Consider the following 22,098-nt stretch of genomic DNA (forward strand, 5'->3'; position numbering starts at 1 on the left):
CACAACAGCCCACACATCAACAACCAAACCAAACAACAATCAAACCATTCTAGCTTTAAAGTTCTACATGATTTCTAAAGTTGGCAACTTCCATTCAAACTTTCAAAATTCTAATTCTATATCTACAAAATTGTATGCATTCCCACATTCAAACTTATATAATCCCATTCTAATTACAAACCATGCCATACACGAAATTGCATAAAAATCCATTATTTTCCCAAATTCTTCAAAACATCTAAAATGCACTACGAACATTCTAACTCACGTCGTTTCATTCCGAATTCATCAACATCGATATAGATTCATATCTAAAGTCTATAACACCCAAGATATACATTGATATACATAAAGATACCGAAGGTATACGCTTTCCGATAATATTCAAAATCATTTTTCAACGCCAATTTCATTCCCCAATTAATAATTTACGATATAAGGATCACAACAACACATTATACCAACTTAACCAAGATCAATTCACACCAATCTCCCTATCTATGGCTCACGGCCAAACTCACTACAAACACACACCCACACGTTTCCATTTATGTCCAAATTACGGGATTCTCGTCTACTTCCAATCTTTAACACATTCATAGCAATTCTATAACATTAGAGGGGCAAGATTCTTACCTTTTACTAACTTTCCGACTTGTCGCAAACGGAATCCTTGTGCCAAACCAATTATACCACGTCGGAGAGCGTCTTGAGTACTTCTTAATTATGTGGAAGCCAAGATTTTTGGATCACACACAAGCTTGGAATCTTTTCTTTCTTTCCTCCTTTGCACTCGGCCGAAACCCCTTTTTTTGTGGTGAGTTCTTGATTTTTATTTTTTTGATCTAGAATTTGTTAAGTCCTTCTAGTATATATCCACAATATTGATCATGTGCATAGTACATGATCATTAAACAAGGGGCTTGGGCCATATATATGGCCGGCCACCCCAAGTCCTTTGGGCCTAACTTTGTGTCATTTTTTTCCTTGGCCCAATTCCTAAAATGCCCCGTTTTGTAATTCCCGAAACTAATTTCCGAAGTTCCAAATTTACCCTCGGCCTTCCCCGAGGTCTTAGCATCAAAGATTTCACAACCAACATAGTCATATTCACAAAATTTAAATTAGGTCCTTATAACACACAAGTCGTAATTATTTCACGATTTCCAATTGTACGAAAACACGGGACATAACATTTATACTTTCTGTATGCTACTATTCATGCCTTACATACTCGGTACACTATTCGTACTGACGTCCCTTCTTGTGGACGCTGCGTTTCATGCCGCGCAGGTCAGCAGACAGGCAGATTTGATCCTTAGGAGCCTTACCAGCAGTGTTGACAGCGCTCCAGTTATTCCGGAGTCTCACTTCTGCGGTACTATTTTGTGTATGTATATTCGGGCACGGTAGCACCCGACCCTTTCTATGTATAAGTGTACTATGTCTAGAGGCTCATAGACAGATATGTACAGTCAGTTAGGTACAGTTAGGTATATGGTGTTTTGGCATGCTAATGTTGATGTATAAGTGATAACGAAGTTTATTAGTCTATGTTCAGAATGACGCCGCTAATGTTAATGTTAAAAAAAAAATGGCTCTGTTTACATGGCTTGCTAAGAGGTAAAGGTAAAACGATAGACAAGGGGTGCTCGGTACAAGTATCGGGTACTCGTCACGGCCCCTAGTCGGGTCGTGACAGTACCACTATCATTATTAGTTATAACTCCACTTCATCGCTTCATCGTCGTACAGTAGACCCATAACTCATGATCATCTTTTCCTCTTCAACTCTTTACCTCATTCACTTCACTCGTTCTAACTTGGTATGGGATATTTGTAGGAGATATGTTCTCATTTAACTACCACACCACTATTCTTTAGGCACTCGTACTTCGTACATTTCCTCTTTGCTATCTTATCTCCTCCCACTTAATAATCGATCCTCAACTCTTCGCATGAGGAACCATATTCTTAACTTAGTACCACTTTGTTCTTTAGGATACACCACCTATGTCAATCCGTCCCTTGCTGCCTAAAACTAATTCTATCCGTCCTGATCATCCCCCATCTCGCTCCTATCGTGTTGACCTTCCTCCTACTAATTATCCTACTTTCATTATTTATCTTTACCGTAGTCTCGGCCTTATACGCCCAACTAAAGATATCATCCATGCCCTTAGGCGTCTTCTCGCTATACTTTACATAACAATTCTTGGTACGGCTCATTGTACCCAGATCATAATCCACCCTATAGAGTGACACTTCTTGATCTCGTTTGCAAACCTGCTCATAACATAGGGTAGCCTCATGAAGCAAGCATACTTAACCTGTTATCCTTTTTAGTCAGTCACATTACATTTACCATATGGCTTACTTGCACACGTATTCGCATTAATCAAAAAGGGTGCTAGCAATATACCTGGAGTAATATCAGGGGAAGACTCAGGATCCCGTTGTTCCGCTAACCCCTGGGTATGATGTTGGGATCCGCTTGGACTAGGCGTTCTTCGGTTTCTATCACTGCTTACTAGCCCCTGTGGCCCTGACCTTGGAGGGTGTGTCGATGATGAAGAGCCTGTTACCATTCCCGTAGTCCGAACCTCACTTTTACCACGTAGCGATGGACAATTTCGCTTTAAATGGCCTGGCCTAGCACAGGCAAAACAAACATCCGAGCCCCGGCGACACGGTCCCTAATGTAACCTGCGACACTGAATACATCGTGGTACTGGTGACCTCTTCTGACCGGAATCACTCTGAACCCGAGAACGAGAAAATCTGAAACTCTGGGCTGACCTTGAATAAGCAGGTCCATCAAATTTGGGTCCGGGAAACTGTGGAGGTGCATCTCTAATCTCACGGTCAGAACCAAAGGAATTAACTCCCTTTCTCCAACCCCTGTCATCGTGACTCGCATTCTGCCGCTGAGTCTGAGCGGCTACCAATTGAGTCAGTAAAAGAATGGCCTGTCTCATCTCTTGGCCCGCGGTATCTTGCGAAGGAACGGGGGGTACTGGAGCTAAGATCGAGGCTTCCCTCTGATCCTTAAAAGTGGGCGAGGTATGGGAAGATCGAAGTGGGGCGTTATTCTGGGGTTCCCCCCCTCCATATCCGTAGACGGCTCTCGATCAAGCCCTTCTTCAACCACCATCTTCCCTTCTGGGCCGTCGTAGCTTTTCCCTTCATCGGGTTTGCTGAAATGACAACGCACCGTTAGGGGAGAGATAGTCTTATAACACAGCTCTATCGCATGATCTATTAAGAAGAAAGATGGTCATGTTTTCTAAATGTCCGGTAGCCTCCTGTTTATAGATGTGGTACACAACACACCGATAAACAAGACTATACTAGACACGGCTCATAGACACTTCCTAGGACGAACGGCTCTGATACCACTTCTGTCACGACCCGGCTAGGGGCCGCGACGGGTACCCGGGGCTAACCACCGAGCACCGCTCGTACTATCATTTACTTAACCCATTTAGCAATCATTCATCTATTTCCGGTTAACTTTAAAAAGAGGATTTGCTTTTCATTACAAAAATATAACGCGTTAATACAAAAACATATTTCAATATACTTATACACATGCGTACTACCTACGTTGTGGAACCACACAACCCACATCGAGCATCTACGAGCCTCTATTGAGTGACATACAAATATATACACAAAAAGAATAACCAATTAGCACCTCCGAAAGATGGAGTGCTCTTCAGCTCGGCTAGTGACTCCTATCAGTCTGGACCGCTTTCCCATCTACCTGTGGGCAAGAACACAGCATCCAAAGAAAAGGATGTCAGTACGAGCATTGTACTGAGTATGTAAGGCATACATCAAGAAATAAGGTAAGAATAAGAAAGTAAAGTAAGTACAAGGAGATAATCGATAACTGCTTGCCTCTTACGGCGGATCTATGCATGCATACTCATAAAGCATCATATAGTAAATTGCTGCGGAACGCGCAGCCCGATCGATATGTCATCATATGTTAGTGCTGAGGAACGTACGGCCCGATCCATAAATATAATAAGTTAGTGCCGAGGAACGTACGGCCCGATCCATAACCCATATATCCAGCGTCCGGGATGAAATCATGATATGTCAGCTGACTAGGTGGCTATGCGTCTATAGCGCCTCACCTTCCCCATATCCCCTGAATACATATACATATCATAAACTTATACCATATACTTAGCATGCTTGAGAGCCCAAGGAAAAGCTGTAAGTACGTCGGAGTGACGTAAGGTCGAAAGCCTCCGATTATGTTATGGAGTAATCATTGTCGCTTTGTCTCACCTTGAAGGAACAATTATTATAAGGTGAGACTATCAATGAGGAATAACATTAAAAGAAAACATAGGATAAAATCATGAACTTCATAAGGCATCCATTCATATACTTCATAAGGCATCCATTCATATTGAGGCATCCACGAGCAGAGTAGTGAGAAACTATATGCAATATAAACCAAGACTCGATAGATAGGTACGTAAATCGACACTTGAGGATCATAAACACGTTTCGAGTCAATCCGAGTTAGTATGAAAAAGTTATGGACGTTTTAGTACAGAACCTCCTATGAACGTATCAGAAGTCATTTTTGGAAAATCAAAGCAACAATCACGTTAGGTACCTTTCGAATATCGTTATGGATCAAATCAAATAGAGCTTTTGGAACCATATGTACGTATCAAAATATATCAAAGACTCAATGGAATAATCAAACGTACCATCACTTGAAGATAAAAACATTAGTCATATCAATTGTCTCTTGAATGCCATTCGGAAACATATCAAATAGAACTTCGGACATCATAGATACGCATCAGAACCATATGAAATACCTTGTGGGAATCAAGAACGTTAGCCATCCTAGTGGCTCTACGAATAGGAGTTTCTTTGGAATCATATACATATCGTCTGTTCGTTTCACAAGGATCATGCCAAAAGAAAGAAAGGGTAAGCCTTATATACCTGCTCCACCTCCTATTAGCTACGCTTAATTGTCCAAGCTCGCTATCGCTAGTCTACATTGAAGAAGATTGACACAATCATTCGACTCATTATCATATACTTGTCTTAATCATTCAAATGAGTTCATTTATAATCTGCTGAAATTTCGGCAGCATTTCCCCTGTAAATACACCATCCCCGAGAAACTAACTCGGCCAATTTATCAACAACAAACCCGAGAATTCCACTCGGCCACATTATTAACAATAATCCGAAATCTTCCAAGCTTAATAAGGACAACAACAACACATTGCTTTCTTCCAAATTCATGAACTACACCAACAATCTACACATTAACAACTTCATCAATCAATTCAAAGTACATTCTAACGTTAGTAATTTCTTTTACATAATTCGACAACATTTTTCTTCTGTTCAATTCAATCACAACAACCAACTTACAATCTTCCAAACTCAATAAAAGCAACACATTTCTCACCTCCAAATTCATGCATTATATCTACAACCACGCGTTGACAACATTATCTTCACAACACAAGAACCCATGCTAGTGTCATATTAATTCCTTTAATAATCCCACAATTATCAGAACTTCATTTCAAGTTATCAAACCTTCATTTTCATCATGGAATCCACAACAACAAAAATCAAAGCTCTAAATAAAATCAATTCATCATATCTACACAACACATATACGGCCAAGCACCAACCTACATGGCTACAACATAGCATCCACACTTTCATGAATTTCATCCATTTCTTCACTCTACAACATATACAAACCATCCATAACATATGAAAAGAAGATTAAACCTTACCTTCTTCTATCCATTCTCTTGCTCGGCTGGGGTTGGGATTTGCACAAATGAATGGTTTGCTTGCTTCAACAACCTCCCCACGTTAATTAGGGCCTTCAAATTAGTTGGAATACTAGGAGAAAATAATTTTTCTTGATCAATTTCCATGGTCCAAATTTTTGGTGCCATGGCCGAACACCCTCTTCTTTTTTTTCTTTCTTATTTTCTTCTCCAAGCTTCTTGACTTTGTGGTGAGAAATATGACTAATAAGTCATATATATATGCACACATAATTCATCCATGTGGGCCCAAGACCACCCCACTTGGACGGCCACATGACCCTTCAAGAACTTTCTTGAATTCTTTGTGAAATTCCCGTTTTGCCCCTAGCCTTCCACAATATTACCATGAACTACTTTTTGAATTTCCCTTTTTACCCTTAGCCTTTCTCAATAGTTCCATACTAATAAACAACTTGCACATTAAAATAATTTTGAAAAATAGTCTTGCCCTTAACTTCCCACGACTACCTTGAAATATCCGAACGTACAAAATACGGGCTATAACATCCTCCCTCCCTTTAGAACATTTGTCCTCAAATGGTCAACTGACCTCATGGGGTGTCATAATACTTTGGGAGGGTCCCTTTTTATTGTTGTCCTTTTCTTCATGCCCATTCCTTATCTTTCACCCTATTTCCTTTATAATCGAACTCCTCGGTCTTTACATGAGTCCTCATTCTGTGTCATGGGGTTTTTTCTAATTCACTGCGTCAACTTATTATCCTTGTCCTTCCCAGGTCATTTCTTTTCTGTGATTGTTTCTTCACCATACCTTAACAGAAGCCATGTCTTTGGTACGCAATCTTCACTTAACGATCCAATATGGCCACAGGCTGTTCCTTGCTCTCATTTATCTACAGTATTGCAGTCCAGTTACTCTTATGGTAACTTATGATCCGAGTTCACTTATCTTCTTAGTTCGCAACATCTTGAGTTCTTGCTACAACTTTCATTTACTTCATTCCCTCACATTTCTCGACACAAGTATACTTGTCTTTGCTTTCTTCGTATGGGCGCTCGTTTCGTCCATCGTTATTCCTTATTGGCTCTCCGGTGTGAATTCCTTACCAACATGATCGAGCATCGCTTCACGTCGATGGTTCATATAATTTTATAGCGTATATTCTCATGTTCCGTATAATTAATGGTCCATGAACTATTTTCTAGTATTCGATGAACTCTTTTATTTCATTCATAGGCACTGCGCCCTTTCTTTCCTTCAAAAATTTCCAAACTACCAATCGTTGATACTTTCGTTATAATAGTCGTTCTCGTCCGAAATATCCTTTGAATCTTATCATTTTTCTCCATTCATGTCGGCCTCACAGTACACTCATTGTTAACTCGTTTCTATTCCTTTCATGTATTCTCTCGATATGCCGATATGTTTGGAACTCCGGCCCCGAGTTAATAAATTTTCCTCCTCTGGAGCCTGAAAATGTTGCGATTCCTTTAAAGTCTGATATAATATATTCTCCCCCCCCCCCCCCCCCCTCCCTTTTTAAGGGGCTCCTTATACGCCAACAGTCCTTTTGTGAAGTCTTCGTTTATACCTTACTCCTCATCTTTCTTTCCAACTTTGTGCATAACATATCGAAACTTCTTACCATAAGTTTTTCTTTTACTTTCTGTCTATATCATCATTTTGTCCACATTCTCATACTCTTTCATCCACTATTAATCTTTTCACCCATTTAATTCACATACTTGTAAGTCTTCGTAACTATGCGTTAGTGTTACAGTTGGGCACCCATGTTATCTCGAGCGTCCTGCCACCTTTGCTCTTAGCATAGAATTCTTACCGCTTACACTCTCTTTATTCTTTCTCATCGAACCCTTAACTGTATTTATGATGCTATGACAGAGCGGTCTCCCCTGCACGTTTCTTGCATTTCATTTCATTTCCTCTGAGATCAAATCTCCCAGACCTCACATGAATCCTCATTCCATACCATTAATTTCCCAATCAACAGTGTCGATCCATCATTCTTGTTCTTTCCTTAATGCGTAATCGGATTCCTACCACTAACTCGTTAAGGTATCCTTCTTACTCCTATGGTTAAAGATTTCCAATTATTTTGCTCCCAAATGTTCTCCTTTTCCTTCGACTAATCCGTTAGTATATCTTTTCTACTTCCATCCTCAACCCTTCTTGGGTTTATTCCTACTCGAGGACCTCTCTTCCTTTGCCATTTGTGGCATCGGCTCTAAAGTTCGTGAAGTTTTACTTTAAATGCACAATTCTGTTCTATTCTGAAATTATCCTTTGGAAAGCTCCTCCATATCCGAGGCAACCGTGTTAATTTTACCATACATTTATCCCTTTATATACTTCTCACCTTAATATCGTCGCAAGGCCTAAGCATTCTTTCTCTTACTTCACATCTCCCTGTCCTAGTCACTATTCCTTTAGCCCCACTTACTGAAATTGGTTCTCGAACCTCACACATTCCTTTTGTTCTATATTACCACGCTTTATTCTTTTCACGTGCCTATCTTTGAGTCTTTACCCAAGTAGTCTCATGTTTTGCCGGTAATTTCTCTCGGGGCTTCCTTTACCGGGGTTTCTTACCTTTCACCTTTTTCCGACATTTTGATCTCCTTGCCTTCCATTTACTCACTTTCCTTCTTTTCCAAATATCGTAGTATTAGAATTTTTCAATCTTAACCTGTAGTGAAAATGACATCAGCTTACCTTGTAACACTTGTACCATTTATTTTTGTTGTCACTTGAACTTCGGTACCCTTACTCGATTGAGGTCGTCCATACCGTAACGCCAGTTGCTGAGACACACATATCAGATGCCCACCAATACATCCTCATGTGGGATATCATACGCATTCATATATATATATATATATGTATATATACATATATATATATATATATATATATATATATATATATATATATATATATATATATATATATATATAATTACTATCAACTAGCCCACAAAATACTTCCAAACGCTATTCAAGCCTATCCTAATTCCAGAGCTGTGATGCACTCTTTGTGTATTCACCAGTCTAGTCTGCCTCGCCCTACGTGACCTCTCAAGGTCTCCAACCATCCCATATACTCTAGTTTCCCTTAGGCTACTTTAACTTTTCATTTGTCTCTTATGTCTAAATCTATAGAATTTCTTGCACACTTCCCAGGGGGTCACCCATCCTAAGATTTCTCCCACTTTAGCATGCTTAACCTCGAAACTTCGATGGAATCCGGTGCCTTAATGCTGATATAATCGCGTCCACTTCCTCGCATGACCTTTATCACATGATCTGGAGCAAGTCGAAGTCTTATAGATTCCGAGACATTTTCGTAACACGTTCTTTCTTTTACAATTACTGTTTTACCCTTTTCAATCCCCAATATTCACCCTTCACTTATGTGTATAACTACCCTTCGTCCTAGATTTCTAGATTTCCGATGGTAACGAATATACCTTCGTCGCCGTTACTTATGAATACTTCGGGTATCAGTCTGTTCGGATTCCTACTCACCATCTTTATATGATAATCTACCGCAAAACTAATTGTCCACTTTCCCTGAATCCTCTAACAGACATTGTTCCTACTAAGCCTCGAATATTATCCATTGCAATCCTTCAGACTGCTAATCGTCCTTCTCGCTATTATTCTTCATGTCATGCCCAAATCCATAGCTCCTCTAAAATATCACATCCCACTTATTGTCTCTTTACAATATTTCCTTTCCACGCTTCTTCACGTTAGGTGTACCTAGTTGAATGACTTGATTTTGAAAGATTTCTGGCAGAATCTTCTTTACCATTCTTTCTATTCAAAATTTGTACGCAGCAAATATCGACAATACCTCACAGAACATACGGCTATATGAAACATTCCAGCCACCCAGAGCTTCCAATTCTAGGTAACAGAACAAATATATCAAGACTTACTTCTATAACTTTCCATATCATCACTTACCTTCTTCCATCATATGTAAGGCTTATATAAGGAATCTCATTTCCTGTGACTTGGCTCTATCGCACGATCTAGGACAGAAAGAAGGTCAACAATCCCTAGATGCCCTGCAGCCTCCTGTTTATAAATGTGGCCGGCTTCACACCCATAAACAGGACTCTACTGGACACGACTTTGCAGACAACCCCCTAGGATGACCTGCTCTGATACCACTTTGTCACACCCTAATCTCCCTAGGGTGTGATGGGCACCCGACCCTTACTTAGGGCCGAGCGAACCCTCTGACCCTTAGTGCACACATAATCTTTTTGGGCTTTTAAATCAAATAAAGATGAAATACATAGTACAACTATCAGAAATATTCTTTTTCGTTGTTCTCAAATCAAACGAAATCTGTAATCATATGGAATTTATCACATAACACAGAATGACACATCGGCTGATGGAGCCGCTTACAAAACTGACATTCTGCAAAGTCTCTAACATCGACCAAGACATCATAGCATAGTACTCTGACCCGGCAACACTCCAGGGAAAATGGATCTTGCCAACTCCGCTGGAACATCTTCTAGTGATATCTTCTACTCATCTGGGTGTACCTGCGTGGTATGAAACGCAGCCCCTGAAGAAAGGGGGTCAGTACGGAATATGTACTGAGCATGTAAGGCATGGAATACAGAAAAGAGGATCATAGCTGAGACAGAGATTTACCAGAACAAATATGACTTTTAAAACATCAATACACTTGCCTTTTTGAATGAAATCATGCATATCCACATCATATATCATGTATACATATAACGTGTCCCGGCCCTCCAGTGAAGGACTCGGTGGATAAAATAATACATGTCCACATAATATATCATATATGCGTAACGTGTCCCAGCCCTCCAGTGAGGGACTCGGTGGATAACATCATGCATGTCAACATCAGATATCTTATATGCATACAACGTGTCCCGGCCCTCTATTGCGGGTCTCGGTGAATGAAGTCATCATATGCCATCCTGGCCGCCATCCCCGTATCATCATATCATCATATACATATACATATAACGTGTCCCGGCCCGCAAGTGAGAGGGACTCGGTGAATAATGCAGTGGAGTACGCACGAGAATGTATCCTGGCCCGGGCTCAGTGAAAGACATATTGAGGCATCCACGAGCAGAGTAGTGAGAAACTATATGCAAAATAAACCAAGACTCGATAGATAGGTACGCAAATCGACACTTGAGGATCATAAACACGTTTCGAGTCAATCCGAGTTAGTAGGAAAAAGTTATGGACGTTTTAGTACAGAACCTCCTATGAACGTTTCAGAAGTCATTTTTGGAAAATCAAAGCAACAATCATGTTAGGTACCTTTCGAATATCGTTATGGATCAAATCAAATAGAGCTTTTGGAACCATATGTACGTATCAAAATATATCAAAGACTCAATGGAATAATCAAACGTACCATCACTTGAAGATAAAAACATTAGTCATATCAATTGTCTCTTGAATGCCATTCGGAAACATATCAAATAGAACTTCGGACATCATAGATACGCATCAAAACCATATGAAATAGCTTGTGGGAATCAAGAACGTTAGCCATCCTAGTGGCTCTACGAATAGGAGTTTCTTTGGAATCATATACATATCGTCTGTTCGTTTCACAAGGATCATGCCAAAAGAAAGAAAGGGTAAGCCTTATATACCTGCTCCACCTCCTATTAGCTACGCTTAATTGTCCAAGCTCGCTATCGCTAGTCTACATTGAAGAAGATTGACACAATCATTTGACTCATTATCATATACTTGTCTTAATCATTCAAATGAGTTCATTTATAATCTGCTGAAATTTCGGCAGCATTTCCCCTGTAAATACACCATCCCCGAGAAACTAACTCGGCCAATTTATCAACAACAAACCCGAGAATTCCACTCGGCCACATTATCAACAATAATCCGAAATCTTCCAAGCTTAATAAGGACAACAACAACACATTGCTTTCTTCCAAATTCATGAACTACACCAACAATCTACACATTAACAACTTCATCAATCAATTCAAAGTACATTCTAACGTTAGTAATTTCTTTTACATAATTCGACAACATTTTTCTTCTGTTCAATTCAATCACAACAACCAACTTACAATCTTCCAAACTCAATAAAATCAACACATTTCTCACCTCCAAATTCATGCATTATATCTACAACCACGCGTTGACAACATTATCTTCACAACACAAGAACCCATGCTAGTGTCATATTAATTCCTTTAATAATCCCACAATTATCACAACTTCATTTCAAGTTATCAAACCTTCATTTTCATCATGGAATCCACAACAACAACAATCAAAGGTCTAAATAAAATCAATTCATCATATCTACACAACACATATACGGCCAAGCACCAACCTACACGGATACAACATAGCATCCACACTTTCATGAATTTCATCCATAGCTTCACTCTACAACATATACAAACCATCCATAACATATGAAAAGAAGATTAAACCTTACCTTCTTCCATCCATTCTCTTGCTCGACTGGGGTTGGGATTTGCACAAATATATGGTTTTCTTGCTTCAACAACCTCCCCACGTTAATTAGGGCCTTCAAATTAGTTGGAATACTAGGAGAAAATAATTTTTCTTGATCAATTTCCATGGTCCAAATTTTTGGTGCCATGGCCGAACACCCTCTTCTTTTTTTTCTTTCTTTTTTTCTTCTCCAAGCTTCTTGACTTTGTGGTGAGAAATATGACTAATAAGTCATATATATATGCACACATAATTCATCCATGTGGGCCCAAGCCCACCCCACTTGGACGGCCACATGACCCTTCAAGAACTTTCTTGAATTCTTTGTGAAATTCCTGTTTTGCCCCTAGCCTTTCTCAATAGTTCCATACTAATAAACAACTTGCACATTAAAATAATTTTGAAAATTAGTCTTGCCCTTAACTTCCCACGACTACCTTGAAATATCCGAACGTACAAAATACGGGCTATAAAATATGATACGATATGAATGTGAATAAGGATATGTATACGAATACGGGAACTAATATGGAACGGATATGATTATAGATACGGATATTGATGTATGAGCACAAATATGCTTTTGAATGGAAAGTTCCTATGAAAGGCAAGTAAATGTCCATGACGATGATATTACCATCTCCCATCTTGTGCTACTTTTCATGATGTTCATTATGCTTCTATATTGATATTGATCATGCTTTACATACTCAATACATTCTTCGTACTGACGTCCTTTTGTTTGTCGACGCTGCGTCATGCCCGCAGGTGCACATGGAGACAGGCTTGATCCATAGCTACATTCTCAAAGACTACATAGTAGGGCTCCACTTCATTCATAGCTATAACATTTGGGTACTTATTCTTTTGTGTACATAGTTATGGGCATAGCGGGGTCCTGTCCCGCTTATGTGATATGTTATACTCTTCTTAGAGGCTCGTAGACATGTAAATATGCTTAGATGTGTCTGTCAATGTCGGCCTATATTTTGTATATTATTTTGCTAGCCTTGACGGCTCATGTACATTGACGTGGTATAGATGCCAACCATGATATGAAAGCATTGTCGTCCAATGAGACTAGCATGAATGGTGATTAGAAATTTATGTTTAATTATGTGGCCCACCTAAATGTAAGTGAAGTGTAAGCCAAGGGGTGCCCAGGGTGGGCTAGCACCGGGCGCTCGTCGCGGCCCTCTAGACGGGTCGTGACACTAATGCTCCGGCAGTGTTTATGAATTTGATGAATAGTGTGTTCAGGACACTCTTGGCCTTATTCGTGATAGTATTCATTGATTATATTCTGGTGTATTCTCGCACAGAATCAGAACATGCCGATTACTTACGAATTGTTCATGGAATTCTTCGAGCCCGAGAATTATATGCAAAATTTTTAAAGTGCGAGTTTTGGTTGAATTCTGTGACATTTCTAGGCCATGTCATTTCAGACGATGGCATTAGAGTCGATACTCAGAAAATTGAAGCTGTGAAGACTTACTCAAGGCCTACAATGCCATAGAAGTCCGTAGTTTTCTGGGTTTGGCAGGTTATTATAGAAGATTCGTAGAGGGCTTCCCATCTATTTCAGCCCCATTGACGAAGCTAACCCAGAAGTTAGCTAAATTTCAATGGAATGATGCTTGTGAACGCAGCTTCCAAGAGTTGAAAGACAGATTAACCTCAGCTCCGGTCTTAACACTTCCAGAAGGGTCAGATGGCTATGTTGTGTATTGTGATGCTTTCGGTGGTGGATTAGGATGTGTCTTAATGCAGCACGGTAGAGTTATTGCATATGCCTCGAGACAGCTACGGAGACATGAAAAGAACTACCCAACTCATGATTTTGAATTAGCAGCAGTCATTCATGCATTAAAAATGTGGAGACATTACTTGTATGGTGTGCATGTTGATATCTATACAGATCACAAGAGTCTTCAGTTCATTTTCAGGAAAAAGGGGTTAAATCTGCAGTAGAGGCGGTGGTTAGAATTGTTAAAAGATTATGATGTGAACATTTTTTACCACCCCGAAAAAGCGAATGTAGTAGCCGATGCACTTAGCCGCTGATCAATGGCCAGTTTATGTGAAGTCCCTCCGGAAAATAAAGAGATGATTCATAAGCTCCACCAATCAGCTAATCTTGGAGTACGTGTGATTGATTCGGGTAGTGTAGGAATTGGCATTTATGATCCCACAGTTTCATCTTTGAATGTAGAAGTGAAAGAGTGTCAGTATGAAGATCTTCGTTTGTGTCATTACAGAGACACATCTTATGAAAAATAGAAGTCTCCATTTGAAGTTTCCACGGATGGAATTCTTAGATACCGAGGCAGGCTATGTGTGCTGAATGTGCCGGAATTGCGCCGACAAATCCTAGAAGAATCCCATTATTCTCGGTATTCTATTCACCCAGGTGCAACCAAGATGTATCATGATCTCAAGATGATGTATTGGTGGGATGGCATGAAAAGAGACATAGCGGAATTTGTAGCCCAATGTCTAAATTGTCAACAAGTAAAGATCGAACATCAAAAGCCAGGAGGCTTATTGCAAGCAATGGAAATCCCTACTTGGAAATGGGAGGTGATCAATATGGATTTTATTGTGGGGTTTCCTCGCTCCCGAGGTAAGTATGATTCTATATGGGTGATCGTGGATAGACTCACGAAAGCAGCTCATTTCCTCCCAGTCAGAACTACATACTTAGCTGAAGATTATTTGAGGTTGTATCTCAAAGAAATTGTGCGACTCCATGGTATTATACCGTACCTATATGGTCGGGCAGATATACACACCACTATAGTGGGCAGCTTATACCCCGGATGCGGGAGGCCTGGACGCAGGTTACTTATTATTACACCGTACCTACATGGACGGGCAGCTTATACTTATACATTTATGCCTATATGATATAATAACGAGTATGAGTAAGATAGTATGATTTATTTCTTTTATGATTCACAGTCAGTTACAGATTACTCCTCATTTGATGCCTCCTCATTTCGTTGATGTTTCATTATTGTTTATGCCTCTCATACTCAGTACAATGTTCGTATTGACATCCATTTTATTTGGATGTTGTGTTCATGCCCATAGGTAGACAGGGAGGTGAGCTTGATCTGGACTCGTAGGAGCCAGTAGCTGATTAGAGAGCACTCCATTGTTCCGGAGGTGCTTATGATTATTCTTTTGTGTATATTCATGTATATGTATTTTTGGGAATGATGGGGTCTTGTCCCGTCCTTATGTCTAGTACTCCCTTAGAGGATCATAGATACGCAGTGTGGGTCATATGGTCTCACGAAATTGTTATTACGTATATATATTATTTTGATGGCCGAGAGGTTTATGTATATAAAAGTAAGTATGTTCTAAAATGAAAGGTGATTTTCTTATGAATTGAGTTTAATTTGATAAAAGGGTATATAATGAGTATGATGAGTAACAGAACGAGCGGTGCTCGGTGGGTAGCCCCGGGTACTCGTCGCGGCCCCTAGTCGGGTCGTGACAAAGAAGGTACATCACAGCTCTAGAATTAGGGTGAGTTTGAATAGCGTTTGGAAATATGTTGTAAGCCAGATGGTAGTAATTATATATATACGCATGCATATGATATCCCATACGTAGCTATATCAGCGGGTATGTTTATCCCGACAACCAATGTTGCGGTCTATGGAAGGCATTAATCGAACAGGGTAACCAAGATCAAGTGACAAAAATAATAATAAATGGTACAAATGTTATAAGGTAAACTGATGCTATTTTCACTACAGGTTAGGCTTGGAGAGTTTTAATGTAATGACATCTGGAAAGGAAAGAAAGTGAGTAGATGGAAGGTACGGAGATCAAAATATCAAAAAAAGTTAAAAGTAAGAAACAGGAGTGAGTGAAGCCTCCGAGAGAGACGACGGGCAAACCGCGAGACTATGTGGGTAAACATTCAAAGGTAGGCATGTGAAACGGATAAAGGGTGGTAGTATGGAACAAAAGAGGAATGGTGGGGTTCGATAACCGAATTCGATAAGTGGGGCTAAAATGATAGTGACCACGATGAGGATTGTGAAGTAAGAGAACGAATGGTTAGGACTTGCGACGATGTTAAGAGACTTCCAGCCCTCGAAAGGTATATAAAGGGATAAGTGTGTGGTCAAATTAACACGGTTGCCTCAGACATCGAGACGCTTTCCAAAAAGATGACTTAAGAATAGAACGGATTTGCACACTTCAAGGAATATTTCACGAACTTCAAGGTCGATACTGTAAATAACGAGAGAAGAAAGGCGTTCGAAGAGGAAGAAACCCAAGAAAGGTTAAGGGTAAAAGTAGGAAAGGTATACTAATGGGTTGGTCGAAGGAAGAGGAGAGAATTTAGGAATAAGGTAACTGAAAATGTTTAACCATGGGAGTAAGAAGGATACTTTAATGAGTTGGCGGTAGGAAACCGATTACTCATCAAGGAAAGAACGAGGATGATGAGTCGACACAATTTATTAGAAAATTAATGACATAGAATCAGAATTCATGTGAAGACTGAGAGATTTGATCATAGATGAAAATGGAGTGAAATGTAAGGAACGTGCATGGAAGTCCACCTGGCCGTAGCGTCCGAAAGATAGATAAAGGTTCGATGAACGGGGATAGAGAGAGTGTAAACTGTAAGAATTATGTGCTAAGAGCAAAAGTAGTAGGACGCTCGAAAAACTTGGATGCACAGCTGCGACATAAACGCGTAGTTAAGAAGGATTATGAGTAAGTGAGCTAAGCGGGTGAAAGGACTAGTAGTGGATGGAAGGGTATGGAAATGTTGAAAACAAATGATGATATAGACATAAATGGAAGAATAAATTAAGGAAAGAAGTTTTAGATATGTTATAAGCAAAGTCGGGAAGAAAAACAAGGGGTAAGGTATAATCGAATACTTCATAAAGGACGTGGTGAATCTCGATGTCCCCATTAACTGGCAGGTCCGAAAAACCTTTAGTCATAAAAGACAGAGGTGTGAAGAGACGGAAAAGAAGGCATCGAAATTAGATCTAACCCTTATAAGTATTCCGATTGGATACAAGACTGTAACTAGCAAGAAGATAGACAAGTCAGACCATACGATGATGGAACCTCGATCCTAAGATGATCATGAAGGGCGGCAGATAATTATCGAAGACGACAGTTACTCGAAGGCTATGGACGTATACGGACCTCCTTAATAAGGGGGGAAGAACATACTAGACTTGAAAGGAGCTATGACGTTTCAAGCTCCAGAAAAGGAGATTTATTGGCTCAGGGCTAGAGTTCGAGGCGTATTGGCATATCGGGAAGATAACGGAAAGACGTAGAAACGAATTGACAATAAGTGTACCATGAGGTAGACATAGGAATAAAGTATGGAAGACACCTTAAGAAAATGTTTTACGCCGACATGAGCTATGAAATTTTTAGACCGTGATTTGAAACCCCGTATCGAGCAAAATTGCGGCGTACCTAAGTATGCAGCGACATGCCCTAAAGGGTAATGAAAAGAGCAAGAAAAGTCTCCAAGACAAATTCACAAAGGGTGTTAGAGGGGATGACGAACCCAAATGACACTTGGGATGACAATGACAATTTTAATAAAAGGAACAACGATTGGTGGTTTGGAAATTTTTGAAGGAAAGAAAGAACGCTGCTCCTATGGATGGAAATAAAAGAGTTCACCGGATATTAGAAAATAGTTCACGGACCACTAATTTTACTGAACATGAGAGCATATGCTATGGAATTATATAAACCGTCAATGTGAATCTATGCCCAACTACAATTGTAAGAAGGCCACACCGGAACGCCAACAAGGAATAACGACTGACGAAATGATCGCCGATACAAGGAAATCGAAGATAAGTATACTTGCGTTGCAAGAGAGTCATAATAGAAGAATTACCATAGTCCTATGCTTCTGGGATTGTATTGATAGATGTGAGGGAAGGAAGTAAAGAAAAAGCTGTAGCAGGAGCTCAAAGATGATGCGAGTTATGAAATTACTTGAACTCGGATTATACGTCTGCCATAAGTGTAACTGGACTACGAAGGACAATAAACGGTGAAGAAACTTTACGTATATACGTATTTCGGATAATGATATAACTGGCCTTAGAAAGGAACATAATCATTAGGTTCACTAGCGACACAGTTATGCTAGGTAAACATTTGGAATGTAAGGGTAAAAGAGATAGTGACAAGGATGTAAGGATTAGAAAGCCTGACTAATGGACTACAAAAATCGGTACAGTGTATATCTAAGATCAACGGGTACAAAAAGGATAGCCCGAGATGGCACCGAAGGAGTAAATGCAAAGAGGGCACCGTAAAGAGAGAAAGGTAGCTGCCCACTAACAAGAAAACAAGGAGCGAGAAAAAAAAAGAGTACTTACAAGATGATGGATAGTTATGGCATGACAAGTCAAGACTACCATAATGGAGAAAGAACAAGAGCAAGAAGCTAGTTAATTTCTGATCAGGTACATGAGGACAAAGAAGTGAAAAAAGATGACTGAAGGAAATAAAAGAGTTAATAAAGAATGAGAAGAGACTGATCCAAGTTAATAGTTAAGCAAATGGTAATCGGACCCTAAAGGAAAAATAATTGTTCTAACAAATCAAAGATGGTATCGTGGGTTGGCAATACTGCAACATTTGAGGACGAATGATTTTAAGGGGGGAAGGATGTTACACCTCGTATCTTCGAAGAGCACATAGCAAATTTGAAACATAAGTACGTTAAGTTAGGGTTAAGTAAAACCACTTTGGAATATAAGGAACAAGCATTGTTAAGTATATTTAATAAGTGAAGGATGTATATAAGATATACCGAAAGGTTTTATAAGGAAATGAGTGGAAGAAATGAAGTAGTGCGACTTTGGAGAAAGGATGGGTAATGTGTTGTGTGAAAATTTTAGTCCAACTTGGGAAAAAACCGCTTGTCGGTAGGACATCGGAGTACAGAATTACGGACGTTACAAGTTCAGCTGATAGAGCAGAAATGTGTGCTACAGTACTGCTACAGTACAGACTGCTACAGTAAAATGCTACAGTAGCCGACCCGGATTTGACCCTTCTAAAAAGGGTAATAAAGCTTTTTTTTTCACCAGATTTAGCCCAGAATATCCAGATTTTTGAAGTGAGAGAGAGAGAGAGGGAAACAAAAAGTAAATAATTTTCAAGTGACGGAGTATTAATCGAAGCTCGGATAAACTCATAGATGTGATTCTAGTATTGTTTTGCGGTGGATTCAAGGTGTATATTAAAGATATCGCTGTTTTAACAAAAATAAGGTATGAATCTTTCTCTTTTGGTATTATTTAAGGCTTATTTACAGAGATAAAGCCGTTAAATAATTGTGTAGTAAGTTGGTTAGTTATGGAAGTTGAAAAACAGCGTGTGGGCTGTTTTATGGTACATATTGGTGTTCGAGATGATGTTGTTGATGTTGGTATTGTTGTTGTGTTGTTGGTTGTTGGATTATGATTTCGGGCTATGTATATAAATAGGGGAGATGCTGCCCGATTTTCGGCAGAATATAAAATAGTTTAAATTGAAAGCTTAGTACACGTATGCAACGATGAGTCTAACGATAGTGTGAATTCTCTCAAATGTAGATTTACGAGTACGGACGGATAAGCGTAGAAAATAAAAGGCTGAACAGTTATGTTAAGGCTCGTCCATTTCTTTCAAAGGCATGATTCCTATGTTACGATTTCATAAATGCTTCCACGACCTCTTTGTTTTCAAAAGTTAGAAGTCTATGATTCCAACGCATGATTCCTTTCCTGATAACCCGTAAATGTTTTCCAAAATGTCCGTATCTTTCCAAAACAAAGGGTTATGATTTAGTATGCTTTTATGACTATAACGACGAACATGTTTTTGTAATGACAACGATGATGTCAAAGATGAGAATATGTCTACAATGATTATAACGAGAATGGTTTCAGGTTTGAAAGTCTCAAGTTGTGGATTTAATATGAATATGAGAATATTGAGCTATTTCTTGATCCTCAATTTTATTCCTTGATAATGACTCTATTTTCTAAAGACTTCAAAGTATATGAATTGACGCCTCATGAGATTTATGACCTTATTCTATGTTTTCTCTTGATGTTATTCTTCATTGATAGTCTCACCTTAAAATAATTGTTCCTTCAAGGTGAGATAAAGTGATGATGATTATTCCATAATATAACCGGAGGTTACCGACCTTACGTCACTCCGATAGAGACATAACTTTCCTTGGGGTCTCCTGCATGCTGCTTACATGGTATATGTATATGATATATGTATATGATACATGAACATGATATATGTACATGATACATGAACATGATACATGTATATGAATATGGGAAAGAGGGCTAGAGCGCTATAGACGCGTATCCACCTGATCAGTTGGTATTATATGACATGATATCATTCCGGACGCGGGATACCCAGACGCGGGACATATGTGGCTAAATGGATCGGAGCTGATGCCTCGGCAACATGATTGTCACGACCCAACCCCGTAGGCCATGACTAGTGCCCGATCTGGGCACTCAAACGCATTCTAGTATATGGCAGAAGCCGACAAGGCTGTATTTCAAATTTAGCTAATTTTTAGAAAATTTCGGCAGAGTTTCCTTTGTTTTACGAACTATCCCATATATCATGCACGCAGAAAATACCAACAAAGGCCACACAGGGCCAACAAAGCAACATTTAAATATATGCGGACCGGCCGCCGCGGCGAATGGGATCGCCCAGACACAACATAAGCACCCAGCTGTACAGAAAGATCCCGACCCACAACATGTCCACAGACCTCTAACAAACCGACAGAATCATATGACGGGACAGGGCCCCGCCGTACCCATGAACGAGAATATACATATATAGAAGTGACAGACTATACCAAAAGATGGCGCTGCATAAAAGAGCGCCCCAAGAATAGCAGAATGAGATCCTAAGCAGACGGATCAGCAAACCTGTCGTCGGTACCTGCGCGGCATGAAAACGCAACCCCCGAAGAAAGGGGGTCAGTACGAAATATGTACTGAATATGTAAAGCCTGAGCTGCAGAAACAAAATCATAACTGGTGCAGAACATACAGAAAGTAAACGGAAAATCCAAAGTATCAGATACATATTTCCAAAACATGCAGAGTGTGTACAGAACATATGTCATATCAAATCCGGCCCCTGCCAAGGGACTCGGCAGACAGAACGTGGCCACCCTCCCGACGCTGGTGCCACAACACAGAAGAATCAGAATAGGGGCATAACCCCGTTACATAATGTGTCATATCAGATGGCCATAGTAAATCATATCAGAACAAACGTACATGGCACAGCATACTCCACAAACCCATGTACGCATATACCTGCCCCCTCACATCGAGGCACGGCGAACAATGCAGGGGATTACGCTTGACAACATATCCTGGCCCGGGCTCAGTGTGGGAAACATTGGGGCATCCATGAATAGAGTCGTGAGAAACTAATGCAAGTAAAATATCATAAATGTTTCCATAGACTCGATGAGGCATATCAAAGACAAACCGATCCGATGAAGTCGGAAGGAATCATAGTAAATGAGTTTCGAGTATCAAAACAATTTATCAGACTTAATGGAATATTTAAAACCATATTAGTTAGGTAATTAGAAGGGTAGTCGAAACGTTTCTTTCAAAAATCGTTCAAAAAGGGGACTTTAGTACATTAAGGGCAAAACGGGGAATAGCGGGCCCACCTCGGAACAAGCAAG

The sequence above is a fragment of the Lycium barbarum genome, chromosome 9, assembly GCF_019175385.1.
Source record: "Lycium barbarum isolate Lr01 chromosome 9, ASM1917538v2, whole genome shotgun sequence".
In the NCBI taxonomy this organism is placed as follows: domain Eukaryota; kingdom Viridiplantae; phylum Streptophyta; class Magnoliopsida; order Solanales; family Solanaceae; genus Lycium; species Lycium barbarum.